This window comes from Struthio camelus, chromosome 4 (genome assembly GCF_040807025.1).
Source record: "Struthio camelus isolate bStrCam1 chromosome 4, bStrCam1.hap1, whole genome shotgun sequence".
NCBI classification, from domain to species: domain Eukaryota; kingdom Metazoa; phylum Chordata; class Aves; order Struthioniformes; family Struthionidae; genus Struthio; species Struthio camelus.
In genome coordinates, this window is record NC_090945.1 from 54,785,507 (window position 1) to 54,801,119 (window position 15,613).

General features: G+C 36.0%; 1 protein-coding gene across 8 annotated transcripts in view; it reads right to left on the reverse strand.

Moving 5' to 3' along the window:
* TUSC3 (tumor suppressor candidate 3) overlaps positions 1 to 15,613 on the reverse strand; it is a 141,029-nt gene that overhangs the window by 106,311 nt on the left and 19,105 nt on the right. Inside the window, exon 1 of one of the 8 annotated variants that reach the window (XM_068942791.1) lies at positions 8,117 to 8,379. The exons of 6 other annotated variants lie outside the window; for them this stretch is intronic. The gene's annotated coding sequence lies outside the window, so the exon portion shown is untranslated. Of the gene's footprint in view, positions 1 to 8,116; positions 8,380 to 15,613 lie in introns of those variants that run through there. One more of the 8 variants, XM_068942790.1, reaches the window with a different exon arrangement.

Genomic DNA, 15,613 nt, shown 5'->3' on the forward strand with positions numbered 1-15,613 from the left:
TACAAGTTCAGATTGCACAGCTGGTCAGGTACTCAGATCATTGTAAAATGGGAATGTTAGAATATCGGCTATTAAAGGTCAGTTTGACAAAGAAGACATCAATGTATCGGCATATGAATTACTGACCAAACGACTCATTTTGGGTTTTCTTTTTCTTTTTTCTTCTCTTCTTCTAAGAAATCTGATATTACCTATTTGACTGATTTTTGTCCACATCTTTTTTATAGAGCCCTAATTATTCAAAGGTACTGCAAATGACTAGGATTGTTTTGATTATGGATGTATCACACCACTGTCTAGTGCCTCACTAACCAAATTATAACTCTTACCCAGTTTGCTAGTCTAATCACAAATCAAATGCCAATTCCTTTTTTGAGTCCTCTACTTTTGATACGTATGGCTTTTTAAAAAAAAAAAAAAAAAAGGAAAAGTACACAAAAGCACTGATACAACCTCAGTCTCAGAAAGCCCATAATCTACATACCAATGGAAACTAGAGGGTACTATTTGAGAACATACTGTGTATACCTGTCTTGCTTGTACTTGCTCTTCCTAAGGCATTGCTACTGGCTGCTTGTCAGAGCAGGACACTGCGCTAAGCAGACCTCTGGCATGAGACCTACAACAACTGCTATATAGGCAACTTCTTTGCTGCGTGGTATTTCAAAGATAAAAATAAATTAAAATTCTTTTGGTTATAACAACACTTCTGTCACTCTGCAATACAGGTTTTTTCCCATTTAACTAAATAGGTTTTTTAAGGGTAATATTTCTATTTCAAAGCTGTTAACTTTATTAACTCCTGCTGCTTTTACAGATATCTTTTGAATGCTTTCAAACATAGATGGCTTGGGAAGATACTATTTAAAAACAAGTGATAGCACATCACCGGACAGTGTATATACTAACTAGCTTAAGTTTGTAATGTATGAAACTTATTTCTAGATACTGCCACATCAGAAGCTAAAATACACTGTAGTACTTGATGGTACAGTATTGCCATAGTATTTCCAGTGTTACAAAATTCTTTTGTCAGAGGAGATACACCACCTGCAGTCTTAAATATTTAATTGCAAAAATAAATATTTAAATATTTATTTTATGTAAATATTTCCAAATATTTATTGTAAAACTTACAAGTAGTAAAAATATCTTCATATAAGCATTGTTTGCCTCTAAATAAGACTTCTTATTGTTCTCTTAGCAGCAAAATAATCTGCCTGTATACCTAGAATTTACTGAAAGACACTTATAATCTTCAGTGCAAAAAATATGTCTCCCTTCCCTGCAGAAACATAGTAGATAATGCCCTAAAGCCACCCCTGTAAAGACGAAAATTTGGCTGTCCCAGCTGTTATTGCAGGAATGCCTTTCCTTCTTTCAGTCCATTTCTACTGCTGTTTCAGTCCTTTTAACGGATGAATCAACTTTTCCTTAGATACAGCTAAGTAGGATTAATCTGTACAGAGTGCCCTAACCCGCCCAGGATAGAATCGTCGCTTACAGCCAATGGTGCTGGGCAGAGGGCTAAGAAGAGACACAGTGAGAGGCAGCGACGGGAGACAGACTGACAACACTTCCAGCTGGAAAGTGATGATTATCTTCTCAGTAACAAATTAAGTGAACTCCTTTTCAAAAAGTTTGCAAGTGTAAAGAAAAATAATAAATACTTATAAACCATCAAACTAGAATCTCTGATGCAGAATTCAAAGGCTGTTTTCACAAAATACAACTGTGGTATGGGTTTGTTTCTAACAAGGAATTGTTTTCCCTTCACTTGCAATTTGCAAGATTCACCTATTTTCAGTAAAAAATATTAAAAAAAAAACAAAACCACACAGACTAAGGACCAAATCCACAGAGAGTTACTAGGCACGCCATCCAAGCCCAAAAGCGTTCTCTTCAAAATCCTGTCCAGTTGCCCACATCTTTCATAAGCACATCACTCAAAACACACGGAAAAAAACCTCTCTTAAAAAGTCTACCTGCCTGCACGTGACAAAAAGCTACCCCAAATTTGGTAAGGTTGAAAGTAGCTTGTATGCACATCCAGCTGAGATTCACAGACTAAACATTCCCACATCTTTTTGACTCTCAGACTGGGACCAGGCATAGTGTAGACTTACACAGGTTTGATGTCAAAGAAAAAAATCATAGTAACATTTTCTCAAAGGGAGTAATTGAACAGTGGGTCCAACTGCCCTTTCATAAACCAAGTAGTGGTAAGAATACTCTCACTGAGAAAGCCGAGTCCTCACTCTTCTGCCCAGGAGAATCAAATCCTCCACATTGCTATGGCCATGTACTCGCAGCACTCAATTTAACACCTGGGTGAGCTGGGAAGGTTGAATTTCAGTCCTTATTTTAAGTTCTGCTTTTAAGATTAAACCATTGCAACTGATACAGAGAAAACAAACAGTTTAATGCTTTTCCTTTTTCAGTCTCCTCTGAAAGCTTATCTGTAGCTAGGTGGCTAACACAATTAACACTAGTGACACAGGTTGGAACAGGGAATGAAAAAGTTAGAGACAATATACAAAAGTTTGATGGTTTGAAATCAGGTAGGTCTAAAGTAATTCATTCTTCAATATTTAGGGAACTGCCTGAAGTAATCTCATAGTGTTTCAGTTTGAGAACTAGTGAGTATACTGGGATTCAGATAACGGGGAAGAAATAAGAAGTGTGCTACAAATAAAAGGGGAGAGTATACTAAAGAAAAAATAGATAGGTAAGGTTTCACTAATATTATTTATTTTATGTTTTACCCGTAAACCTAAGTACCTATAGGATAAAGCCTCCAGTGTAAAGACATGGAAGAAAAGAAATTATCACCTAAAACAGCATTCCTTCTCTCACTACATGGAAATTATAGTTCTTATAGCCGTTCAGTGTGGAGTTAACAGGATTAAAAATAAGTGCTGATTTTCCTGCCAAAAAATGTGAGATTTTGCTTTTTCTAAAGAGAAAAATTATAATGTCTAGACCTAACAAGTCAAGAAATACTAAGCCTGTAAAAGACCTGATAGAGACTGCTGATTTTTCTACTTCTCAAGTTAAGGAAGACAGAAAGAATACTCCTGCTTTGAAACACAGACTGTTTAAAGGTAGAGAAGAAAGGGAAAGGAATAAGTATTTAGCAGTTTGTTTTTCCTTTCAAAGTGCTCATCAATGTAGAATAATGGAAAAATAAAGGCAGGGAGGAAGCATGGTTGTAAAAAACTGCATGTTCCACAAATCCATCCTAGGGACTCTCCTTCAGAGCAATTAGAAGGATAATTTCGTGAAGTACTTTCACTGATTTTTTTTTCAGTTGAAGAACAGACAGCTCTGTGTCCATGATTACCTGTATGAATTTTGACACATTCTGAAGTCCACTGCAGCCACAGAGCAAGCACGCGGTACGATATCCTAGTATATATACTCCAGCCTTCTCCATTTGCAGCTCAGGGACACCCTAACACAGAAGTGCTACTTTGTATTTAAAATACTTTGGAAATTCCACAAAGGATAAACACTGAAATATTAGTGAAGTCAAAGGCTGTGTTATCTTTATAGAACACATTCAAACATTTGGTGACTAAAATTTATGCAGCTGCTTGTCTCTTCTTGGTTAGCAGCTAAGTGAAAAGATACAATACAGCTAATTCAATGAATTCTGCAACATTTAAGCATTCTAGTTTTGAAATCTGCATTCAACAAAGTCAATATTTACACAGTACTTAACCACTCCACCTTCCAGCAGTGCACCTTCAACTCCTGTTCTACCTACTTTTTAAAATCAGTGTGGAAAAAAAATACGCATCTCAGAAGCCTTGTTTTGCAGCCCTGGGAATCTCCAGAAACAGCTTTCATACAAAAATGTCACTTTATGAGTGAAAAGGTCTGCACTTTCTTCCATGTGACTCCAAATAAAGCCACTTCCCTGGTTTCCCCACAAATGCTAGATCATTTTCCAACGTGATGAAATATTAAAGGAAGTTAGCTATACCAACAGATCCATACAGAAAGTTAAACTAAATCATTTTGCAGTTAAAACACGGCATATACTGCCATTGTTATTTTTATGGTCTAAGCTATTCAGAAAACAGTCATACCTTCTTATCAGAAGGAAAAGCACAAAAATTGCAGCAGTGACTGGCCAATAAACAGAGAACACTGTTCTCATCTATTTTTTGTCAATTTAAAATTATAAACTCATTTAAAAGGATGACCTAATAGGTGACTTAACTCACTTGTGAAAGATCAAGCTAGAAAATATCTTTGATACACTTCGGGAGCTAAGGTTAGAGAGCAGAAGGGGAATGAGAAGGTAGTACTTTTGATAGATGAACAATAACTGTTGTGAGAGGAAGATTGACAAAGGTCTAAAAACAAAGATATCATAAAGCTCATCAGTATTTTTTAGCACCAAAATTGGTGAGTATTTATTGAACATGTAAGAATATCAACCAAGTTCACCCAATTAAAAGGAAAAGTGCCAATCAGGAGAATTCATTTCATGCTGGTTCCATCACCATAAATTAATTAGGGAAATTTTCATTACTGGAAGTGGTTGAAAGATCTTAAGGCCTTACAAATATCTCAAAAAAATTTGTGCTTATTAGTGTAGTCCAATTTTAATCTGGCATACTTTATACTCCATGATGTACAAGGCAGATATGGTTTCCTGCTTCATGAACTGGACACTAACAAATAGCTTTTCTACAACAGTGCATTACTCTTTGCTACAAAATTTCCTTCTCCCTTTTGCTGGGGGGGGGGGGGGGGAGGGAGGGAGGGGAAGGACTGAGAAGTCAATATTAGCTTTATGTATGTGCCTATCCTTAAATAAAATCCTCAAATTTTTACAATTAACTTTTTTCCTCTATACTTCGACAAAAGGAAAACAATTAGGAAAAAATCCTCAATTCTGACGAGTCTAGCACTTAAACCTAGGTAATGAGAATTATATTAATATTTAAAAAATCCACTGCAGATGCTTCAGCTCATCCCCATACATTTTCACTGAAATAATACATCAGTGACAACAGGGAGGAGAAAAGCATCTCCAAAAATTAGATGCAATTACTGTCCTAATCCCTACAGACACAAAGACTGAGAGTATCCTTTATCTCCATTTGACAGAAACCTATCCTTTCACAAGAACACCATGTGATTTGCTATAAACTTTTAGTTCCGAATCACATGAAAAAATAATAATATGAGGTATTATTTTCCAATTTACTATCCTGGCACATAAGTATTTATCTTCCATTTCAACAATTTGGTTCAACTGAATTAAATTTACTCAGCAAAACAATATAATTCAAATAAGAAAGTCAGTTATAAAGTGTATATAGGACAGAATAAATAGAAATATTAAAAATAACATAATTAAATATTGCGCACTATATTTACACTAAGCTACATATGCAGGAATGAAATTGTATGAACATTAATCATCCATACAAATGAGCTGCTTTATAAACAATTTACAAATAGCACTCCTAATAGACTGAAATGATTTGACTGTCTAACTGATATATTCTTGGATATTTGGTCAAGCCCAAATATCCAACAATTCAATTGGATGTTTTTTTATTTCAAAGTGAAAAGACATTTAGTATTTTTCTGAAAAATGCTAGTTTGCCAAAAATACATGAACATATGGTTCAAAAGATGAAGAAGAATGCAAAAATCTAACTATTCAAAGAAACCTCATAAAATACAACAGGGATCCTGCGCCTGATAGCTTTCTACCAGCACTTTATTTAAAAAAAAAAAAAAAAAAAGTAATGTGTGGTATGACTAAATCATTGATTATACACAGCTTTGTCTTCAAGGTAAGTTACCAGAATCTGTTACACCAAAATTAAAGTTTATATTTATATAGAAACAAATACTGTTTTTTGAAATACATAATAGACAGTTGCTACTTCAAAAAATACAGTTAACACAAGAGAAAAGTTTATTCTTCTGCTATTTTTAAATCGCGTTGGCAGAGAAGTAACGAGATGCAGTTAAACCAGCCGTTGGACAATCAAAAACAGCAAATTTCAAACAACACAAGAACTTTCAGGAAAGGGTGGGTCTATTTTAAAATTATTAAAATAAAAAGATATATAGCAGGGGCAAGCAAAAGCCTGCACAGTGACTGTGAGTTTTAGAATAAAGTCATGCTGGAAGGAGAACAGTTCCTTAACTGTAAAAAACACTTTACAGCTAGCTCCAGCACCTGCTGATCTTTTCTCACAGTCCGTACTCAGTTCAGTTTGCAGCTCTTTCTTCTATCCCCATTTGCATCAGCACATAAATGAAAGTATCCACGTTTCCCATGGGAATGAATGGGAAGAAAAAGAAGAAAGGACCACTGACTGCCACCTTCCTGCCAGTGCTACTGGCCACTGGAATTGTAAGTGGAACACGGACAGAAAGGAAGGACTTAGAAAACTGGGCAACTTATTTTTCTAAGAGGAGTTTCAGAAGATCTCTACCTATACTAAAAGTGGCTGAGAGAGTATCAGCATGAAAGTTGAGCGCATTTGCCACAGCCAACATATAGTTGAAGAGTATATTTAAATACATTCTATAAAGCTTGAGGAAGCAAGAAGTTACATGCAAGGCCTTACACAAAAGCCTTCAAAAGAAACCAGAGCAGCTGCATGCCACTCAGAACTGAACCACCTTTTAAACTGTAGAATAACATATTTTTTCTTCGCTAATATTACAATGATAAAGATTTTACAGACCAGGTTAGGTAGTTCAGAGAACAAGCAAAATAACATTCTCTTCATTCTATGCTCTTAATTGATTTTGTGCAATGACTTACTATGTCAGTATTGCTGCTGTTTATACAATCAGAGTACTAAGAAATTCTAGTCAAGGATCAGAATTTAATTGTGCCAGGTACTGGACAAGCACAGACCAGAGAGACAGTTCTTGTCCCAAGAGTTTAGAAGCTACCAATACAACAACAGATAATAGATCTCATTTGTTTGTTTCTGTATGTCTGCACTCAGAATATAAAAGACCAATACAGGATATTGGTTAACACGATCCACAGTTGCTTCACCATCTCTATTGTCTAACCATTGTCAAGTTTTTGGAAGCATGACATCAAGAGAGACTTAAATAGAGACTTAAAAAACCTCTGCAATGTTGTTGTAATGTTTTCTGAGGTGTTGCTTCCACAGGAAAATATTAATAAACATGACCCAAAGGTGCTTGGCTTTAGATTTAAACAAACGGACAATGAAGAATGACACTGCAGGATAATGAAAAGTAGGACGTTATCAAAAAAATCTGCTCATGTGCAGAAAGAGTGAAATAAAATATTTTCTGTAGCTTTTGTTTACTTTAACAATTCACAAGTAAATGGTACGTTGTTTGTCACAAATATCAAAGGATCAGAGTCAGAATACAAACAAAAAGCAGATCTGTTAAGTAAAACGCTGTCATTTTTATAAGTATTCGGAGCAGTCAGTGCTTTAATATTCATTAAGTATAGAGACCCTTTATTTTATCCCTGAAGCCCTTATTATTGTGAACTCACACTGTCATCTGCATTTTTTTTGCAAGAATGCATCCTCTCCCTTTTTAGAAAACTTAATTAAACCTTTAATAAGCCAGTATAAATGTAAAGGATGTGGAACACAAAATATCACCTTATGCATATTTATTAAATTTCTATAAACCCTAAAGCATTTCTCCCCAAAGTAATGGTATGAGAAAAAACTGATTTCAGTATAGCTGCCAATTCCCTTCCTTGTAACAATTCTGTTAGTCCTCACGACAGGGACCTTACTACTTCAAACCCTCTGCAGATAGTATCTAGCACTGGTATCATCCCTACAGCCTAAGTCACAACTGATCACTTCCTCAGGTAATTGATCAAAACAATGCTATTCTAATCATTGCGTGAAATTAACTGTGAAAGCTACCCACCCCCACCAAGTGGGCAGTTTTTATTTTCATTTTCTTGCTCTAACTCTAGCAAATAAAGTCATCTGTAAGATCATCGAGGAAGTCAGCAATGACATTTCAAGTGGTGTCACTATCGTGCGGATATGAGATCTCATGTTGAAACTAGTGATAGTACCATTGCAATTTCCAAAAGTTCTTAATCTAACATGCTTACCTGAGGTAATTCATTAGATCCTCTGACAAACAAAGATGGATTGACCACAGAACTGAATACTGATGGTGGTATATATGCAAATGATCTTGTCCTTGTAACAAATGTTGCTTTTACTAGCACTAGCGTGCTCAAGAAATTCCAGATGACTGAGAAGGAGGGAGAAGTAGTGAGGCCAAAACAACGTTGCAATGTTTTAAGCTGCACCGTTTTTGAAGATATTTCTTCAATAAAAAATCTTATTTCCAACTCTGAGGCTTGTGATGAAAACCCTACAAATGAATTGATTGATTAGACATTGGCGCACTGTTGATTTTCTCAAGTTGCGTACAATTCAAAACAGCTATGAAAGCACGACTTGCATTATTCATGTCGTCTGACTTTCACATCTACAAATGACATTTAGAATGTCAGCACTGTTAATTTCTGTGCCGAGTACTTTGATAGAAACATTCAGCTAATATTCTAACAAACCATCCCACTAACTTTCAAGTACCAAAACCCCCCAATGATTCAGAAAATAGCACAATAGCTAGTTTGTCACTCTGCAATGCGGTTATGCCTTGTTGATACAAATATGTGAAAGAATCCATAGCATACAAAATGAACTGCAGAACAGAAGTCAGTTAGGGAAATTGTCCTGGTTATAGATAATTTTCATAGTTTAAGCCACAGAGTACAATTTCAATCACTGAATCTGACCTACCACACAACAGGACCGTTAGAATCACACCCATCTGCTGTATTAATTCCATGATTTACACAGTTCAAAGCAGACCTTTTAGGAAGACTCTTATAAGACAAAATAGACTAACTCACCAAGTAAATTAACCATCAGTTTAATAACTTACATTAAAAAAAATGCACCTAATTTCTTATCTCCCTTGCCTAAGGCTTTCAGCTGTCCATCCAAATAGAAACTTTTTTGCTAGACAAGAGACATCTTTCTTAAAAGACCCTTCCCTACACAGTTTTAGGTTACGGTCAAGGTCATCCCTAATGATCTGAATTCAAGCCCTTCACTTCCAGGCACGTTATACATATTTGCTACAATTCTTCTTGAAACGCTTTGCTGTTTGTCGAACTGGCTATAATATAATATACTGTCACATATGGCTATAATGTACTATCAATAATTAACAGTACTATCAAAATCAATAGTGCCTGTGCCGGTACTCTGTGCACACAAAATCCTTCAACTCAATATTTTCTCAATTGTTCACTCTGGAATCATGCTCATTTCCTTCACAACAGCTTAGAATTGGTATTCACTTCCAAACGACTGCCGTTATTTTTCCCCGCATCGTCACAGTGCAGCAAGTCCATCTTGAAAAGTTACCTTCCTACTTTATTCCTAGTCACACAGAACAATCAGGTGGGTGTGTTCAACATAAAGAACTACTGTCTCATTAGGTTTTTATCACAGAAATAACCCTTACCACATATAAGCCTTCTCCCCTTCCCCCCCTCACATCACTGCTGGAGGACGCACAATAAATTTGACTAAAAAAGACTTGTAGTCATGCCAGTCAAAATAATCCTCTGTAATTAACATTTCTTATTCTTAGCTACTAAAGATTTAACTTACATAGCACTACCTTTCCATCAGGGTGTCATGCAGATCCAGTTAAAACGTTTTTCAAAAATCTCATGCATTTTATGCTACAGTGATCTCCAGGTATTGAACAAGTAATCTCATCAATAAATGTCAATTCTGGGGTACAGTTCTACAGGATATGGTAACTGTTAACTAAATTGCAAAACCCAGAAGAAAAAAAAATGCAGCAAAATTAAAGTTTTCAATATCTAACACAGGACAGGACAATACAGAATCTAAGACTCCTAAAATCAATGTACCTGTGCGAGTACTCAGTGGAGACTTTACATACTCCCTTGAACCATATGAAGTTTAGAACACAAAACATAGTAAATATGTTTCTTTTGGAGGTGTAAGACTTATTTCAAATGTTTCTCTGTACTCCATGCTTTTATTTTTAATAAAAATAAAGAGTTATTTCTTCAAAATAATGAAAGTTCATTTTGGTAGTAAGGCAGGTTCAGAGTTAAACTATGACTTGGGAACAAAGACCATGTTCTCCCAATTGAAAATATAAAACAGTACTTTGGGTTGCTATAATGTACTGTTATATGACCATGGATTTAGCTCAATTTTTCAAGAAAGGTTGATTGGCGTTGTACCTCAAGAGGAGTCAGGTTTTATACTGGGTTGATCTCCATCATAAGTTAATTCCAATTTTGAAGGAATATCATTGAAAATACTGCCTCTCATCTTCACACATGCCATCCTAAAGACTGTAGATGATTTGCCACCTCTTCAAAAACCAGAAGTTTCAGCATGTCAGAAATACTGGTGAAATGAATAGCATCATGCTGCTTGTCCAAGAAGGCACATTTTTTCCTCTTTGTATAAAGCTTCAGAATAGTTGGGATTACCTCACAAGCAACAATGGTAATCTCTTTATCAACAGACCGTATTTACTTCTATTAATTTTTATTATATATTTAAATCATTCCTATCACACACTTTGTGTTTACAGTTCATTCATGGTTACGTACTAAGGTATGCAGCTGTGCATCTAACAGTTTTTGGAAAAAAACTACAAAACAGCTCGATTTTCTCCAAAAAAAAAATCTTTTTTCTTGGAAATTTTGTCCAGGTAGATCGTGGAATTTTTACATTTGTTTACATTTGTGGACCTTTCAGAACTACTACATCAGTCTTCTGCATACAGTCAGAAATCTCAAGTACATTCACTGAGCATAAGCAGATCCAAGGTAGTGTTCATATATTCATCTCATACATGTCCAGTACTAAAACTCTAATATATTAACACTGAACTGTGATACTGCATACAGAAAGTACACTTTTAAATAGTTATACAATGCAAAATGAAAAAGCTCTCATCTCAAAATTTATGAGAAAATGAAAAGTCCATGTAAAATTAAAAAGGTTACTGCATGTAATCTGTTCAGAAAATGCAGTGATTACGATTTTCATCATTAGAGCACATTTACTAGTTAAGCTGAAACTAACTACGGGAGTGCTCTTTGATGGATACAAACTTCAGTGGGACATTCTACACAGACATAAACATTCACAGAACTAAGTAGTATCAGACATCATATCCTATCCCTCTATATTCTGATTATTAAAGCACATGCAAAAAATATATGCAAGCAGAAAAGGTCAATTTAGAATCAAGAGAAATAAGCACAGATTTAGTATCATAGTCTTTTAAGGGTTATGTTCCATACATTGTCTGAGGAACTGTATTATCCAAGTAGTTGAAATCGATTTTTTAAAAACTCGAACTTCTACAGTCAATCTTGCACTTAGAGAACTAAAACTGCAGGTGATACAAAACTCGGAGGAATGGCTGATCTATCACATGGTTGAAGCTGATCAGCTGAAAAGCAAAGAATCTGTAGGTCCTGGTGGACAAGAAGTTGAAGATGAGCCAGCTATGCACCCTTGCAGGCCAACAGCATCCTGGGCTGCAACAGAACAGCACTGACAGTAGGCTGAGGGAGGTGATTATTACTTCTTTAAAAAAAGTCAACATATCAATAACTGTACCAAATGTATGAAATTTGTATTCGGTTATTCTTAGTAAAATATTTCTTTGCCAAAGTCTTTAAGGTAAGTAACGATTTTCATCTACGTTCTCAGAACAACTAATACTAGAGTCATGTAGTCATAATTTTGAAATACAATATTTAATACCACATAAAACATCCATTACTTAAAGTGAATAAAGTAGCTCAACCTTGCCTTAAAAACCAAAATTATCTTATTTACGATATAATCATAGGAAAAAAAAATGTGGGTAGAAGGGACCTCCAGAGGTCATCTAGTCCAACGACCTGCTCAAAGCATGGCTAACTTCAGGAATGAGACTGGGTTGCTGGGGGCCTTATACAGTTGAGTTTTGGGAGGGAGATTCCACAACCTTTCTAGGCAATCTGCTCATTAGGAAAACTTTTCCCTAATACCAATGAGAATTTCCCCCTTGTTGCATCTCGTGACTCTCACTTCTTGCCCTTTCGCTATGCACTTCTGAAAAATCCAGCTCCATCTTTTCTATAAAGTCCTTTAGGTAGTGCAAGACTTCAATTATACTCCCTCCCTGCCCCTTAGCTGTGTTTACTCCCGGGTAAACAAACCTAATTCTCTAAGCCTCTCCCCATTTGTCCTTTTTTAGAGTCTTCTAAAACATTTAGTGTCTATCCATTCGACTCACTCCCAGTTCTCTCATACTGAGTGGTAAAAAGAGACAAGGGGGACCAGAACTGGACGCTACTCCTAGATTCAGTTTCACCAGTGCTGAACTGGGATCATTTCCCTTAAATTACTTCCTTGCCAGTGCAACTCAGTATACCATTAGCCTTCATCGCTGCAAGAAATATAGCTGACTGATATACAGCTTGCTGTCCTCAGGACCATCAGGTCCTTTTGTGCCAACCATCCTTTAACATCTGCTGCTGCACAGGGTTGCTCTGTTGCAGGTGCAGGACTTTGCATCTGTCTTTGAGCTCCATAACACTCCTCTTGATCACCTTCTCCAGCTTGTCTAGATCCATCTGAATGGCAGCCCTGTCCTCTAGTACATCAGCTGTTCAGCTCAGTTTGGTATCACCTGCAGATTGGTTGAGGGTACATCTCACCCCACCATACATGCTTTTGCTGAAGACGCTAAATGCTATCAATCTCTTTCCTTGAGAAATGCCACTCATTATTGGCTTTAAAACCCAGTCAGAATTCAAACAAACTTTGCTAAAATCAAAGTAAATAGCATTGCTCTCTCCTGTTCCTCAGGATACATCATTTAATCGGCAAAGGCAATCAGCTTGGCCATGCAACATTTGCCCTTGGTAAATCCGTGCTGGCTGTCTCCTGCCACTTTCTAACTCTTCACATGCCTAACAAAGCTTCTATCAAAACTTGCTCAATAATTTTCCCAGGTAAACCATGTACTTGCTCAATAATTTTCCAAGGTAAATCAATACAGCAAGTTATACAACAAACTACTAGATTACAGAATATATGTCTATAGCTCACGTTTCTTAGAAATAGTTAAGAAAAAGAATTTTTTTTCATAGAAATATAAACAAGAGTTCCGGTCCATGTTCCTTTGTGGAGCCGGTTCCAAGTTATCCATTTGCATATGATGATAAGAGTTCTACTCTTGAACTAAACAGTAGCCCAAGACTGTTAGATTATTGGAATAAATTCTTCAAAAATATAATGCATCTTGTCACAAGCCTAGATGACCAAGAGGAAGATAAAGAGTTAACCTATTGAATGAACAGCTCTACTCTTTCATCACTTCAGAAGCTGCACGATACGCAGAAGGAAATTATCCACAGGACGGAAGAAACCCTGCTCAGAGCATATACAGTATAAAACTTACACCGTTGGAAAACCTGGCCAAGTCTGACATGCCATAACAGCTATCTGTATGTTAGCACACGGCTTAGAAAAACAAAATATACCTTATCCATAACAGTAAAATACAGTCCAATTTTGTAATTTTAAATCCGTTTCAAGACAAAAGGGTTGCACTCAATACAAAAGTCAAATGACTCCAGTGAAAACTACTCACAGCTCAAAGCTACTTATTTAGCCTCAGTCCCAGAAAGCTGAAAGACTCAGTTCACAATCTAAGAACATTTTCAATAGTGGATCCAAGTATCAACCCAATTATCCTCAAAGAAATATGCCCTTGAAGCAGGAAAATGGGATTTCTCTTACAACTTAGGCCAGTATTTTGGTAAAGCCTTGATGCAATGCAAGCCCCTAAAGAAGAACCTTAAACTTAACAATGCTGACCCTCTGTGAATAATATATTTCAGTTCAACTTTGTGATTAAGATGTGAAAGCAAGTATTCTAAAAACGTTAATCAACTCCCAATAGAGGTGGTAAGTATGTCATCACTGTAAACTTGAATTTCTGCACGGTAACACACAAATTTGAGGCCAGATTGATTAGCCAATTTCATCTTATGCAGTACTCCAGGCTAAGAAAGAAAAGAAATCTACTTCCTGCCAAAACAGGCTTTTGTTAAAGTGATTCCTATGAAGGCATGGAATAAGGTAGCTTGAAGGTGTTTCAGCAGTAACTGTACTGAGTACATTCAGAGGCATGTCTAATGGACAATCCTACCCATAAAAAGGAGGAGAGAAAAAAGGCACTTTCACTTTCTTTGACACCAAAATACTAGAAAGATTAGGAAGATGAAAGGGCACAAGTCATAACGCTTGCCTGACATCTCAGCCAAGTATATAAGATTGGAACTTCAATCTCTTAATCATTAGCAGCAGAGAGAAGACTCAATGAACGTAAAAGCTGCACAAAGTACTTAGTGCATGGTTTTACCCATCTTCGGATTAAAAAGAACACATTCCCACAACAAAAGGCTAAAAAGACTAAAGCAAGTGAAGGCCAGGGATATACCCTGAATGGGAAGGAAGACATATTAAGTTGAGGAGGCCATAAAGAGTGTTTCTTTTAATACAGACAGGTGTTCTCAAAATTGAAGCAAATGATAATTCTGCACAAAGTTAAATTTCCTTAGAAAGAGGATTAAGTAAAACAGTAAATCTAACTAACGCACTGGTTTTTGCCATCCGACATTGACGAAATACTACAATACACTGTTTCAGGTGTACTCTCTCTACTACTCTATATAGCTATATATATATCTCTCTACTATATATCTACTATACTATATATATCTACTACATACACATATAATATATATCTACATACACATAATATATATACTACATACACATGTATATCCATATACTATTCTCTAAATATATATATCTACTGCTATATATACCTATATATATATCTACTATATATCTACTATACTATATATTTCTACTACATACACATATAATATATGTTATTATTATATGCTAGAAAACTAACATCACTTGGGGTTAAATAACTTGGTAACTTCTGGTAAATTGCAACTTCAGGTTGTATTATTACAAGTATTTGATATGTGACCCAGCACACACCTTATGTGACAAGATATGTATTTCAGTAATACAAAGACATCCGAGCACATTACAATGAAGCTGTAAGAAATGCAAGAACAGTTAACAGAGAGAACACCAATGGAGCCACATGAATTGTTCTAACACATCAGATTCAGCCTGCAAAACGCAAGTTGTCTAACCGTGTCTTGAAGGATCATAACACTAAGAGACTGTTTCAGCAGCCAGGAACCTGAATGCAGAAGTAGTGCTGCTTTTCCCTAGGAAACTCCTGGGAATTAGTTTAAAGGTAGCTCATGCAGCTGTGTGGTACCTTGTAGCTGTCCACTTTGCACTATTTGGGCAGCTTTATTGGTTTCTAGCCATTTATTATTAAAACAAACAGAGTACTGGAGGCAATGGTTGGGCCAACTTATTTACATTTACTTATTTACATTTTAATCCAGGACTAGGAATTAAAGGAGTGGCTC